A 14,315-nucleotide genomic window follows, 5' to 3' on the forward strand; every position below is an offset into this window, starting at 1 on the left:
GATTGAAATCCACAAGCTTAGTTTCAGCAGCCGACTTAAACTTCATTGCCGGGTCATGCTCGGTGGTTGGCTTCTTTAGAGAGGTCATATCTGCCGGGTCAATGTTGTTTTGATAAAACTTCAGTTCCTCCGCTGCGCAAACAGACTTAGCATAATCCCCGTCACCCTCCTCACATTCCAGGGCTACCTTTCGTCTTCCATGCACGGTGATGGTACCCTTGTGACCCGACATCTTCAGCTGCAGGTAAACATAGCACGGCCGTGCCATAAACTTGGCATAAGCCGGACGTCCAAACAGAGCATGATATGGACTCCTGATTTTGACCACCTCAAAGGTTAATTTTTCAGCTCTACAGTCATACTCATCTCCAAAAGCCACTTCCAGTTCAATCTTGCCAACTGGGTACGCCGACTTACCAGGGACCACTCCATGAAAAACAGTGTTGGACGTCTTCAAATTCTTATCAGTTAACCCCATACGTTGAAAGGTCTCATAATAGAGGATATTGATGCTGCTACCCCCGTCCATGAGTATGTTAGTGAATTTATATCCACCAACCTGAGGCACTACCACCAAGGCTAACTGACACGGATTATCAACCCGGATGGGGTGATCTTCCCTGCTCCACACAATGGGCTATTCTGACCACCTCAAATAACGAGGGACCGCCGGCTCAATAGAATTTACAGCCCTCTTATGAACCTTCTGGTCACGTTTGCACAAGCTAGTGGTAAACACGTGATACTTCCCACTATTCAGCTGCTTCGGATGGCTTTGATAACCCGACTGCTGCTGCTGTTGTTCTCCTTGACCAGATTGCTGCTGATTATAACCGCCCTGATGTCCCTGAAAGCAGGAACTTGAACCGCCACCCAGGCCATGAAAACCGCCAGCTCCTGAGCCGCCGCCCGACCCATGATAGCCATCAAATGTGTTGGAATTCTTAAAAGCCTTCATGATCGCGCAATCTTTCCATAAGTGGGTGGCGGGTCGTTCCCGGGTGCCGTGTTTGGGGCACGGCTCATTGAGTAGCTCCTCAAGAGATGGGCCTGACCCGCCATATCAGGGCGGTTTGCCCTTACGTCTCTTATTGTTATCCTGTGCATTGGCATTGGCTACAAACTCCAGGTTACCCTCGGCCTTACGCTTGTTGCCCCCTTGATTCATCGGGTTATGCTGCTATCCCTTTCCTTTGCCGTTCTTCTTTCCCTCCCCTGTCTTTTCCTCATCAGACGCGGGATCCTTGGTACTATCAAAGTCGGCGTATTTGACTAAAGCGGCCATCAGCATACCCATATTGTTGCAATCACGCTTAAGGCGCCCCAGCTTCTGTCTCAGCGGCTCAAAGCGGCAATTCTTTTCCAACATAAGGACTGCAGAGCCAGCATCCATCTTGTCAGATGAATGTATTATCTCCTTAACCCGGCGTACCAAGCGAGTCGTGGACTCACCCTCCTCCTGCTTACAATTTGTCAATTCCACAATCGACATGGATTGCTTGCAAGTGTCCTTGAAGTTCTGGATGAAACAGGCTTTTAGCTCTGCCCACGAATCAATGGAATTGGGGGGCAAGCCCTTTAACCAGGACCGGGCCGTTCCGTCTAACATCATGGTGAAGTACTTAGCCATTGCTGCATCGCTGACCTCCAACAACTCCATGGCCATCGCATAGCTCTAGATCCACGCTCTAGGCTGTAAGTCGGCGATGTAATTCGACACCTTTCGAGGTTCCTTGAAGTCCTTGGGAAGGCGTACATTACGCAGAGCCGGCACCAAACAAGGAACACCGCCAGTTCTAGTGGCCACTCCCGTCTCAACGAAAGCCATCGGATACTCTGGGAATTCTTGATGAGCCGTTTGTTCAGCCGCTAGCTGAGCCACCCGCTCGTTCTCCTGATGTACCTGATCTTGTACTGGGTTATATCCACCGGGCTGGTTCCGGCGCTGGGCGTTGCTTGACAAGGCTTTTGACTCCATGTGCCTGCTGTAACTCGGACTCTGGTTTCGTCGAGGCGGTGCTAACCAAGGCGGAGGAGTCGAATGAATCCTCTCTCGGCTATATGAATAAGTCTCTTGCTGCGCCAGGGCCGTCTGGACAAGTTCCCTGATCCTCTGGGTCTCCACCGCTGTCGGATCATCACCGTACACTGGGAGAGCCGCCAAATGCACCGATGCTGCAATTAAGTTCTCCATGGGGCTGGAAAAGTGACCCAGCGGTATCGGTACGTATCGGGGCGACGCCATGTTCCCATGAGGCGGTGCCATGTCCCGAGGCTGAGCCGGTCCTCCTGTTCTGGTTGTCATAAACTGATTTGCATCTGGCGGGTTACATGGGCCGGCTCCGGGTGTAGCAAAAAGAACCCGAGGGTCGTAAGTCGGAGGCAAACGGGATTGAGTTTTCTGGTGCCTCCTTCTCATCACCTCATTAGATGCGTTCAGGCTCATCATAAGCTGGAAAGCCTCTAACTGGAGCTGCTGCGCCTGTGCATCCAAAGCCGCCCGTTCTGTGGCTAACCTGGTATCCTCAGCTGCTAAGGCCTCCTTGGCCCGAGCTATTTCCTCGTGAACCCGCACCACCTCCGCGTCATGCTCATATTTATTTGCAGGAATAACCATGGTGGCTAACAGGGCCGTAAGCTGATCCATGAGATCTATCAGCACTTGAGCTGGCGGGCGCACAGGGCCTCCTGCCCCGGCCGCTCCTATTCTGGACGTAATTGCAGCAGCGGCTGTACAATTTTGGCCGGGTTGAGTCCCAGCCATGAAGACTCCTGCCCAATTTGGCAACTCCTAGGGGTCCGGAATACTGGAGCCATCGGAACAACCCCCAAGCACGCCATCTTGCACTTGATACAACGAATCTGTTGAACCGGCAGACGAATCACCGTCAGAGAGAACAGCCGTCTCACCACCATCTTCAGATCCTTCAAAAAGTTCTTCTGCGTCGATGCAGCCCACAAAAACACGCTTCACGCCGGGTTGAACTCAGGCGGGTTTCGCACGCTGAGCCGCCTCGATGAGATCGGTGCAGTTGTCCAGAACAAGGCCCGGCTCACCAATCCGGCCGATGAAGCGTGGATTCCGCCGAAGGGGACCCGGTACCCATACTCAATTGAGCCGGCGTCGGGGCCCCAGCCTTCATCATCGATGTAGATCTTGCCACGATGACTCTTGGTCATCCGGCCTACTGCGTATCCCTTGAGCCCTTGGAAGTTGCCCTTCAAGAACTCAAATACACCATGCGCTGGCTCCATGGTAGGCGCCAACTGTCGTGGAATTGTCACGTCAGATGTCCTAGTGAAAGGACTTAATCGCGGAGCCATCGCAACTAGGAAGCTTGAAGGGGTTAATTGGGAAAAGAGACACGGGAGGTTTATACTAGTTCGGCCCCTTATAATGAAGGTAAGGCCTACGTCTAGTTGGGTTGGTATTGCTTGATGTTTCGATGACCAGGGAGCGAGATACGCTATGCCCGGTTCTCGACGAGTTGTTTCTTCTCCTTAGCCGCCAGCAGGTCAACCCCTTATATATAGGGGTTGGCGCCCTGCAGCTTACAGATTCCCGGTCGGCTCATAAACAGTGTCCGGCTCGGTGACTAGTTAAATCTACCTTACAAATACAAGTCATACCATTGTGGCGGTTTACTACAACGGGCCTCCAGTCGCTGGTGGGCTTTAGGCCCTTTATTGAACCACCATCTTCATGCTTGGTCTTGGGCCTCTTTATGACGAGTCTTCCTTGCATAACCCGGCCCCTCATGGGCGACTTACACAAATAGTTACATCCCCAACAAAGGGTGACCCGAAAAGTAAGATTTTCACATCCTCTAGCTTATCAAGATCCTCAATTTCTTTTGAAGCAACAACAGTTTGAAAGTCGGAGGCAGTCCCGGAACAGCAAGGGCGTAGAACTCTCCTCCGGCTTACCTGACGTAACCAGGAAGCGTCGGACTGAGGTTATCTCCGATTTACATTCTATTTTACCTTTGGCGGTTTTATTTCGCCAACCTCTCAATTCATCTGACTCCAAATATCACGATACCTCTCCTTCCTCCGGCGAGTCTATGCAATCTAACATGCCGGCTTTCAAAACTGCCCCCGGGTAACTTATTTTTGTTTACCTTATGTTTTACCTTTCCCATGCCTTCATACTCATCCTTCTGCCTTTGTCCACAGCGTGTAAGTGAAGCCTAGTAAGAGGGCAAAAAAGAGTAAGCCGTCCTGAGACCCAGTCGTGACTGAACCGGAGCTTGCCACGACTGCTCCTGATAGCTCTACCCATCAGCCGCCGCCTAAACCAGTCTATGACATTCCAGCACCAACCTCTGATCCACCCGCGGAAGATACTCTCAATAGCTCTGATAACCCCGGAAGCTCCTAGCCCGGCCAAGACAATTGATCGGACGTTGAGATTCTGAAAACTCACTTTGTTAAGCCAGGGCAACCCACTGTCCTTGCCAAGTGTTCTGCTAAGGGGGAACTTTTGGAACGCTGAAAGGCCAAGCTAGACATTGCTGACTATACTCATTTAAGTATTGGAGATATAGTCTCTGGCCATCTCAATCAAGTTCGTAGCAGCAGTGACCTAGAAATTGACATGGTGAAGCAAATACAGCAAAAATCTGAGGTATGACTGATGCTACTTTCCCAAATCATACTTACTGTATCAGCCCCCAAGTCTATTGCTTATGAGTAAATATGCTATAGACTTAGAAAATTGCTTAACACTGATTTATCCAGTTTTTGAAAGAAGATATTGAACCCGGTTGTGACATGATACTTTAAACTTGGAATACACATTAGCCCCCAAGTGTCAAGCATCTTTTCTTGCAAAATGCTTGAGACTTAATTTTCATGAGCCGACATTGTAAGTTAAAATTCTTCAGCACACATTAGCCCCCATGTGTCAAGTATCTTTGCTTGCAAAGTGCTTGAGACTTAATGCTATCTTACCATGATTCTGATTATAACCCGGCATTAATGCAGGCCTCCATAAGTCAATTTGAGTCGGAGATGGCTGACCTGAAGAGCCGCCTGGCCGCTCAAGAAATTGAAATTCAAAAGGCCAACTCCAAATTTGAATTCAGCGTCTCTGAACAATAGAAGCTGAAGAAGAATTTTGAGGCAGAGAAGAAAATCTGGGCTGATGAAAAGGCTTCTCCGGTGACCCGGGCTGAGACGGCAGAGGTGTTACTTGCAGAAGTAACAACGGAGCTGTCCAGCTTAAGACGCCAGATATCTCAAATGGTCTCATCAATCTTTGGTAAGTTACCCATAAAGACTTAAAACCTTGCAAATCTCCTTTCAGTGATTACTTCAATTGTCAGCTCCGGCTCACCTTATGTTTAATAATGCAGGCCCTAGGAGCACAAACCTCAAACAGAACATGTTGATCAAGCTGAAGGCGGTTTATACTCTTGTGGAGCAGCTCTACACCGGATCACAACATGCTCTAACCGTTGTAGCTTTATGAGATGACGTTCCTCACCTCTTGCAAGATGTGCTGAAACGGCTTGCTTCGCTACCTCAACGGATCCAAGATCTAAGGCGGGAATCCGCTAGAGCCGGGGCCGTAGCTGCGTTGAGCCGGGCGAAAGCATGGATTCCGGAACTAGACCCGGCCGACCATGCTCTTGGATACCCCAGTCTTAAGGAAGATGGGACCGTATTTGATGGATATGACTTCACCGCCTGTGTTAAAGATATACGCCCCGTGGCCACTCTTATTGGGAACGATACTGATCTTACCAAGTATCCGCCGGGCTATGATAGCGAGAAAAGGAGAATCCCAACACCTCCCTATGATGAAGTCAGCCTGATCCCTCCATCTCGTAAGCATACCTTTGCCCCTGAAGTGAACCCAGCCGATTTAATAGATGATGAAGCCGAGTTTGAAGCTTTGAGCGGCATTGACTGGGCCTCATCAACTTTCTAGGACAAAGCAGCCGACGGAGAAGCGGAGAAGGATAACCCGGAGCATTCAAGCCCACCAAAGAAGTGAACCGCCAGGCTTTATTACTTTGCAAAACAATGCTTCATGATTCAAACTCGGGGAGTCTTGTAATAGGGTAGAAAAAACATCTTCAATTTTGTCATGCCTTCGCGCATGTTTATGGCACTTAATACTTTCGTAAGCCGCCATCACTATACACTTCCATCTTATATTGATCTTTTATCTCCTTGATGTCAAATTTGCTTGCCTTATCTTGCCTGTAAAACAAGCAAAAATTCCCTTGGTGGTTTATCACATCCGGGGTCACATAAGGTATTGATAACCCAGAGTGCGAACCAAAACATCATATAAAGGCCGGGTTAGGATTATATTTGTTAAACATAATCACAATAATATACATGCGATCCTTTTGATGATCTCGCATGTTTATATGACCTACATCACGCTGGTAAATTCAACTCCTGAAGGCTGGAACATATAATATTCACCTCGCACTTAAAAACCTGGGGTGAACAATATTAAGCCGGAATAACAAAAAACCATCTCATAGTGCTTTCAAGAAGGTCTCAAGATAGCCAAGTAATTTAAACTTATGAAGTATAATGGATAATAACAACATTCAAAGGCTTCTGATTCGACTACGATCAGTAAACCGTTCCAAAGGGGTTAAACTAAGATCGGGATACGATCATATAGCCCCAGTGGCTTTGGCGATGCCAATCAAGTGGGTATCGACAGCTATGTTCTCTTTGGTTCGAATGCGACCTATGTTTGAATAGGAAGCCCCGAAGTGACCATAGAAGTTGTTTAATGACGCTGATTCGAATATGATCCACGTCAGACACAAAGGGATTAAGCTATGATTAAAATATGATCAAGAAGCCCCCAAGTGGGTTTGGCAGTATGCCAATCAAGTGGGTATCGAGAGCTATGTTCTCTTTGGTTCGAATACGACCTATGTTTGAACAGGAAGCCCCGAAGTGATCATGGCTAGATTCAGATATGATCATAAGCCAGACCAAAGGGAAAGCCGGATTCAGATATGATCTGCTCCCTGTTGGTTGTTTCCACCATTTGATAAAAAGGACATACATACTTTTGAGGGTAAAAAAGGACAGGGGTCCTGCTTTATTGCTTTATATAATATATACATCGTCAAAATATATACATCTTGAGAGCCGGTGGCTCAAGTATAGTAAGGCCGAAGATGGGCTATATTCCAGGGCCGGCGGGTCTCCTCTTCCGACTTACGTGAGTCTTTGTGCTCTCTAATATCGATGAGGTAGTATGACCCATTGTTCAGATTCTTGCTGACCACAAAGGGTCCTTCCCAACGAGGGGATAGCTTATGCATATCAGACTAATCCTGGATGAGCCGGAGCACTAAGTCGCCTTCCTGAAAGGCTCTGCTTCTAACCCGGCGGCTGTGATAGTGACGAAGGTCTTGCTGGTAAATCGCCGAGCGGGCTATTGCCAAGTCTCACTCCTCATCCAACAAGTCAAGTACATCCTGACGAGCTTTTTCGTATCAGCCTCAACGTAAGCCGCCACGCGGAGTGAATCGTGCCGGATGTCACTTGGTAGGACTGCCTCTGCTCCATAGACCATGAAAAAAAGTGTGTAACCCGTGGATCTGTTAGGCGTAGTGTTGATGCTCCACAGTACAGAGGGTAACTCCTCCACCCAGCAACCCGGAGTCCGCTGTAAAGGGACCAAGAGTCGTGGTTTGATACCCTTCAGGATCTCCTGATTAGCTCTTTCGGCTTGACCATTAGATTGAGGATGAGCAACAATCGAAACATCAAGCCGGATATCTTCTCGTTGACAGAACACTTCCATGGCACCCTTGGAGAGATTAGTGCCATTATCAGTTATAATGCTGTGTGGAAAACCAAAACGAAAGATCACCTTTTTGATGAACTGAATCGCTGTCGCTGCATCACACTTACTGACCGACTCTGCCTCAACCCACTTTGTAAACTTATCCACTGCCACCAGGAGGTTTGTCTTTTTATCCTTAGACCTCTTAAAAGGTCCAACCATGTCAAGCCCCCAGACTGCGAACGGCAAGTAATTGGAATCATCCTCAACTCCTGACCCGGCACATGAGCTCGTCGTGAGAATTTTTGACATCCGTCACATTTGCTGACTAGATCCTCTGCATCAGCATGAGCCTTCAGCCAATAGAAACCATGACGGAAAGCCTTGGCCACAAGAGATTTTGAGCCGGCATGATGACCACAATCTCCTTCATGGATCTCACGAGGTATTTCTTGACCCTCCGCAGGCGACACACAACGTTGAAATGCCCCCGTGACACTGAGGTGATGTAACTCGCCATTAACAATCGTCATAGACTTGGATCACCTGATGATTTGTCTCACCAAGGTCTCATCCTCAGGAAACTCTCCCCGGGTCATGTAGGCCAAATATGGCACTGTCCAATCCGGGATGACGTGAAGGGCAGCCACCAGCTACGCCTCCGGGTCTGGTACTCCTAGTTCTTCCTCTGTAGGTACCTTGATAGAAGGATTATGCAAGACGTCGAGAAAGGTGTTAGGCGGCACCAGCTTACACTGAGATCCCAACCGGCTTAGCGCATCAGCCGCCTCATTCTTCCTTCGATCGATGTGATCTACTTGGTAACCTTTGAAGTGCCCAGCCACAGCATCAACTTCACGATGGTAAGCCGCCATAAGAGGATCCTTGGAGTCCCACTTGCCTGACACCTGTTGAGCCACGAGATCTGAGTCACCCAAGCTCCTTACCTGACTCAAATTCATCTCCTTGGCCATCCGGAGACCATGGAGCAAGGCCTCATACTCAGCTGCATTGTGAGTACAGGGAAACATAAGCCAGAGAACACAACGAAGTTTGTCACCTCGAGGGGAAGTTAAAACAACTCCAGCCCCTGAACCTTCTAACTGCCTGGACCCATCAAAGTGAAGTCCAATATGTGTTATCTGGCTTCTCCTTTGGTGCCTGCAACTCTGTCCAATCATTGATAAAGTCCACCAAGGCTTGAGATTTAATAGCAGTACGTGGCATATAGTTCAAACCATAGGGCCCAAGCTCAATAGCCCACTTGGCGATTAGTCCTGTGGCCTCCCTGTTCTGAATGATGTCTCCCAAAGGGGCGAAACTTACCACCGTTATAGGATGACTTTGGAAGTACTGCTTCAGCTTCCAGTTTGCCATGAACACGTCGTAAACAAGTTTCTGCCAATGTGGATATCTTTGTTTAGACTTAATAAGCACCTCGCTGATGTACTAAACTGGCCGTCGAACCGGATGCTCCTTGCCTGCCTCCTTACGCTCCACCAGGATGGCGACACTGACGGCTCTTGAGTTAGCAGCCACATATAACAGCAACGGCTCTTTATCAATAGGAGACGCAAGGACCGGTGGCTCACACAACTGTCTCTTTAAATCTTCAAAGGCAATATTTGCAGCATCACTCCAGACAAAGGTGACTGTTTTCTTCATCATCTGATACAGCAGTAGGGCCTTCTCACCTAACCGGCTTATGAACCGGCTTAAAGCAGCAACGCGACCCGCCAGTCGCTGAACGTCATTGATGCACGCCAGTTTAGCCGGAGAGGTAATTGCCTTGATCTTCTCCGGATTAGCTTCAATGCCTCTGTTTGAAACCAAGAAACCCAAGAGCTTGCCTGCAGGTACACCAAATACACACTTTTCCGGGTTAAGCATCATTTTATAAACCCGGAGATTATCAAAGGTATTTTCCAGGTCAGATATCAAGGTTTCCTTCTCTCTGGACTTCACCACGATATCATCCACATAAGCATGAACATTGTGCCCAATTTGATCGTGGAGACAGTTTTGTACACATCGCTGATAAGTGGCCTGAGCACTCTTGAGCCCAAAAGGAATAGATACATAACAGAAGGCTCCAAACGGAGTGATGAAAGCCATCTTCTCCTAGTCCTTAACTGCCATCTTGATCTGATGATAACCAGAGTAGGCATCCAAAAGGCTTAAATGATTTGATCAATACGGTGGAGAGCAAAGGGATCAGCCGGACAAGCCTTATTTAAGTCCATGTAATCCACACACATCCGCCAGGTGCCGTTCTTCTTGAGCACGAGCACCTGGTTAGCCAACCACTCTGGGTGAAAAACTTCAACAATAAACCCAGCTGCTAAGAGCCGGACGACTTCCTCTCCAATAACTTTCCGCCTCTCTTCATTGAATCATCGAAGAAACTGCCTGACCAGCTTATACTTCGGATCAATATTGAGAGTGTGCTCAGTGAGTTCTCTCGGTACACCTGGTGAGAGAGTCCTGGACTAGGGGGTGTCCGGATAGCCGAACTATCATCATCGGCCGAACTCCAAGACTATGAAGATACAAGATTGAAGACTTCGTCCCGTGTCCGGATGGGACTTTCCTTGGCGTGGAAGGCAAGCTTGGTGATACGAATATGTAGATCTCCTACCATTGTAACCGACTCTTTGTAACCCTAGCCCTCTCCGGTGTCTATATAAACCGGATGGTTTTAGTCCATAGGACGAACAACAATCATACCATAGGCTAGCTTCTAGGGTTTAGCCTCCTTGATCTCGTGGTAGATCTACTCTTGTAATACCAACATCAACAATATCAATCAAGCAAGTTATAGGGTTTTACCTCCATCAAGAGGGCCCGAACCTGGGTAAAACATCGTGTCCCTTGTCTCCTGTTACCATCCGCCTAGACGCACAGTTCGGGACCCCCTACTCGAGATCCGCCGGTTTTGACACCGACATTGGTGCTTTCATTGAGAGTTCCTCTATGCCGTCGCAATCAGGAGGGATGCCTTTTCCCGTCTTTAAAGATGGCGCCGTCGCCAAGGGAGCTTTGGCCACCGGCCAAACTATCCGGCTAGGTGGTTTTCTTATGACCGCCTGTTCGGCCACCGCCCCGACAATGTCCTCTCAGGTCATCAAAAGCGATCTTCACGTCAACTCGGAATTCGCCGAGCAGCTAGATCCGATGGAGCTCTCCTGCATAAATGATCTCTTGGATCACATCGCCGCCCTGGGAGTCGCTACAGACTATGATCAGATTGGGCTTAAAACCGATCTGAGAGAAATTAGCTCTCCCCAGGCTACCCACCACGTTGTTGTGGTAGAGGAACAACGCGGAGACTCTTCTTCTATGTTAAAGACCAGTTATGTCCGGATTCCCGATCCCTCCATGCCGGATTCCCGCGGAGGGACGGACGTCAATCAAGTACTGAACATAAAGTCAGGCATCAGACCGGATTTGTTGGATAACATCCAACAATCCAAGCTTCGAAATCCAGAAACTTCTCGGCCTTTGAGCCTCAGATTGGGTGGGGTTACGAATTTAATTCCGCCCACCCACCCAAACATAAGTGATCTATCTCAAATACGGCAAGAGCCCGATGAAACAGTACATCATTACTGGGCCAGATTCCTCCTGGTTATGGACAGGATGAAGGACTGCCGTGAGGAAAGCGCAATCTCAATCTTCTGCAACAATTGCACGGACAAGGGAATCATGAACGCCATAAGTTGTCGCGAAGTTACACGCTTCACTGACCTGGCGACTATAGTACAAAAATATTGTGCGATGGAGAGTGCCTGGAAAACCGAAACCAGGTTTTGGGACAATCCGGCCCTGAACATAACCCTAGTTCGAAATAAAAGGGTGCGTCATACTCAAGCACCTAGGTCAAAAACCAAAAAGCAAAACCCCCCTAAAGGGCACGGAACCGTACTGGAGGGATGGCTCAACGGACCCTGTAAAATCCATAGTACAGAGGGCGCCACTCCAACACATAGCCTTCGGGCATGTTGGATACTACGGCAGGTGGCCAAAAGTGGCGAAGGTTTTCTAGCCCCGGGTAACCAGCCCAAAAGTACCAGTACGGTATTAACAGTCTTCGAGACTTTCGCATCAAATAATATGCGGAAACGAACAATCCGCAGCCTCGCCGAAGTCTACCAAGTAGCAACAACAAATCCATGGAGCGACACGGCTATCACCTTCAATGCCAGCGACGAACCTAAATTCCAAACAGCCCGAGCACCAGCCGCATTGGTCCTCAGTCCGATAGTGGACGGCTTTCGTCTTACCAAGGTACTCATGGATGGCGGCAGCGGATTAAACCTCATCTACGAGGAAACCCTCCAAAAATGGAAATAGATTGGAGCCGCATTGAGCGAAGCAGCACAACCTTTAGAGGAATAATCCCTAGTCAGGAAGTACGCTGCACAGGAAAAATCACACTAGATGTAGTGTTCGGCTCACCGGACAATTACAGGTCCGAGGAGGTCACGTTCCAAGTGGCCCCGTTCGGCAGCGGATATCACGCCTTGTTAGGGCGAGAGGCATTCACAATTTTCCAAGCTATACCCCATTACGGGTACATGAAGCTTAAAATGCCCGGGACCAATGGAATCATCACTCTTGTCGGTGATCCAGATATAGCACTCCGCGTTGAAAATAAGACAGCCGCACTAGCCCTAGAGGCACTATCCGAAGCCCTAGCGGCAGAGGAACTCACTGCGCTGCGCTCCATGGTGAATAGGGACGATGTGATACTCGATAAGAGATCTAAGTCCGCCTCTTTTAAACCAGCAGACGAAATAGTCAAATTCCAGGTCCATCCAACGGACCCCACAAAGACGGCCTCCATTGGGGCACAATTAAACCCTAACGTAGAAGCCGCACTACGAGTTCCTTCGGGAAAATTGGGACATTTTTGCCTGGCACCCTTCAGATATGCCAGGAATCCCACGCAGGCTGGCAGAGCACAGCCTAAATATCCTAAAAGGATTCAAGCCAGTCAAACAGGCTCTTCGGCGATTTTTCGAACCCAAAAGACAGGCAATGGGAGAGGATCTAGCCAAACTCTTAGAAGCCAGATTCATCAGAGATATAAAACATCCGGACTGGCTAGCAAACCTGGTAATGGTACCAAAAAAGGACAAATCCTGGTGCCTTTGTGTCGATTTCAAAGACCTTAACAAAGCCTGTCCAAAGGATCCTTTCCCCCTCCCCCACATGGACCAAATCATCGATGCTACCGCAAGGCACGATTCATTGTGCTTCCTCGATGCATACTCCGGATACCATCAAATCAAGATGGCGGAAACAGACCAGGCCGCAACGGCATTCATTACTCCATACAGACCATTCTGCTTCAACACAATGCTCTTCGGACTCAAAAACGCCGGCGCAACATATCAGCGCATGATTCAGACATGTCTGGCTATCCAGATAGGCAAAACAGTGGAGGCATACGTAGACGATGTGGTCGTTAAGACCAAACACGCCGAAACTCTAGTAGCCGATTTGAGGCTTACATTCGACAACCTCCGAGCATATGACATTAAGCTCAAGCCGGAAAAATGTGTTTTTGGCGTACCAGCCGGAAAGCTCTTGGGCTTCATTGTATCCGGTAGAGGAATTGAAGCAAACCCAGCCAAGATCCGAGCTCTGTCACAATTGGATATACCAAAAGACCTCAAACAAATACAAAAACTAACTGGATGTGTGGCGGCTCTAAGCCGCTTCATCTCCCATTTGGGAGAAAAGGCACTGCCCCTCTATCGCCTCCCCCGGCGCACCGAACACTTCGAATGGATGGATGCTGCCACGGCCGGACTAAAAGAAATTAAGGCCATATTGGCAACAAATCCGGTCCTGGCCGCGCCCAACCTGGGCGAACCGATGTTATTATATATCCCAGCAACACATCAAGTTGTCAGCGCGGTACTCGTCGCCGAACGAGAAACAGAAGGGCCCAAATTCCCTCTTCAAAAACCAGTGTACTACGTATCCACTGTCTTAACTCCATGCAAGTCTCGGTACCCACATTATCAAAAGATAGTGTACGGGGTGTTCATGGCATCCCGGAAGCTGCGACACTACTTTCAAGAGTGTTCCATAACAGTGGCCTCCGAAGTACCTCTCAACGACATTATAAACAACCGTGACGCGACGGGCAAGATTGTAAAATGGGCCATTGAGCTCTTACCATTTGACATAACCTACAAACCACGGTGAGCTATAAAGTCGCAAGTTTTGGCTGACTTCATCGCCGAATGGACCGAAGCCGAACTCCCTAAAGAGTACGGCGCATACTCCAATTGGATCATGCATTTTGACGGCTCCAAAATGTTGGCCGGCTTGGGGGCTGGCGTCGTCTCGACGTCCCCAACCGGAGACACAGTCCAATACGTCCTTCAAATAATGTACACGGACTCAAACAACGCAGCCAAATACGAGGCCCTTCCACATGGTCTCCGGATGGCAATCTCCATGGGTATTCAACGCCTAGAGGTGCGCGCGGATTCAAACCTCGCAATATCCCAAGTAAATGGAGACT

This window comes from Triticum dicoccoides, chromosome 3B (genome assembly GCF_002162155.2).
Source record: "Triticum dicoccoides isolate Atlit2015 ecotype Zavitan chromosome 3B, WEW_v2.0, whole genome shotgun sequence".
NCBI classification, from domain to species: domain Eukaryota; kingdom Viridiplantae; phylum Streptophyta; class Magnoliopsida; order Poales; family Poaceae; genus Triticum; species Triticum dicoccoides.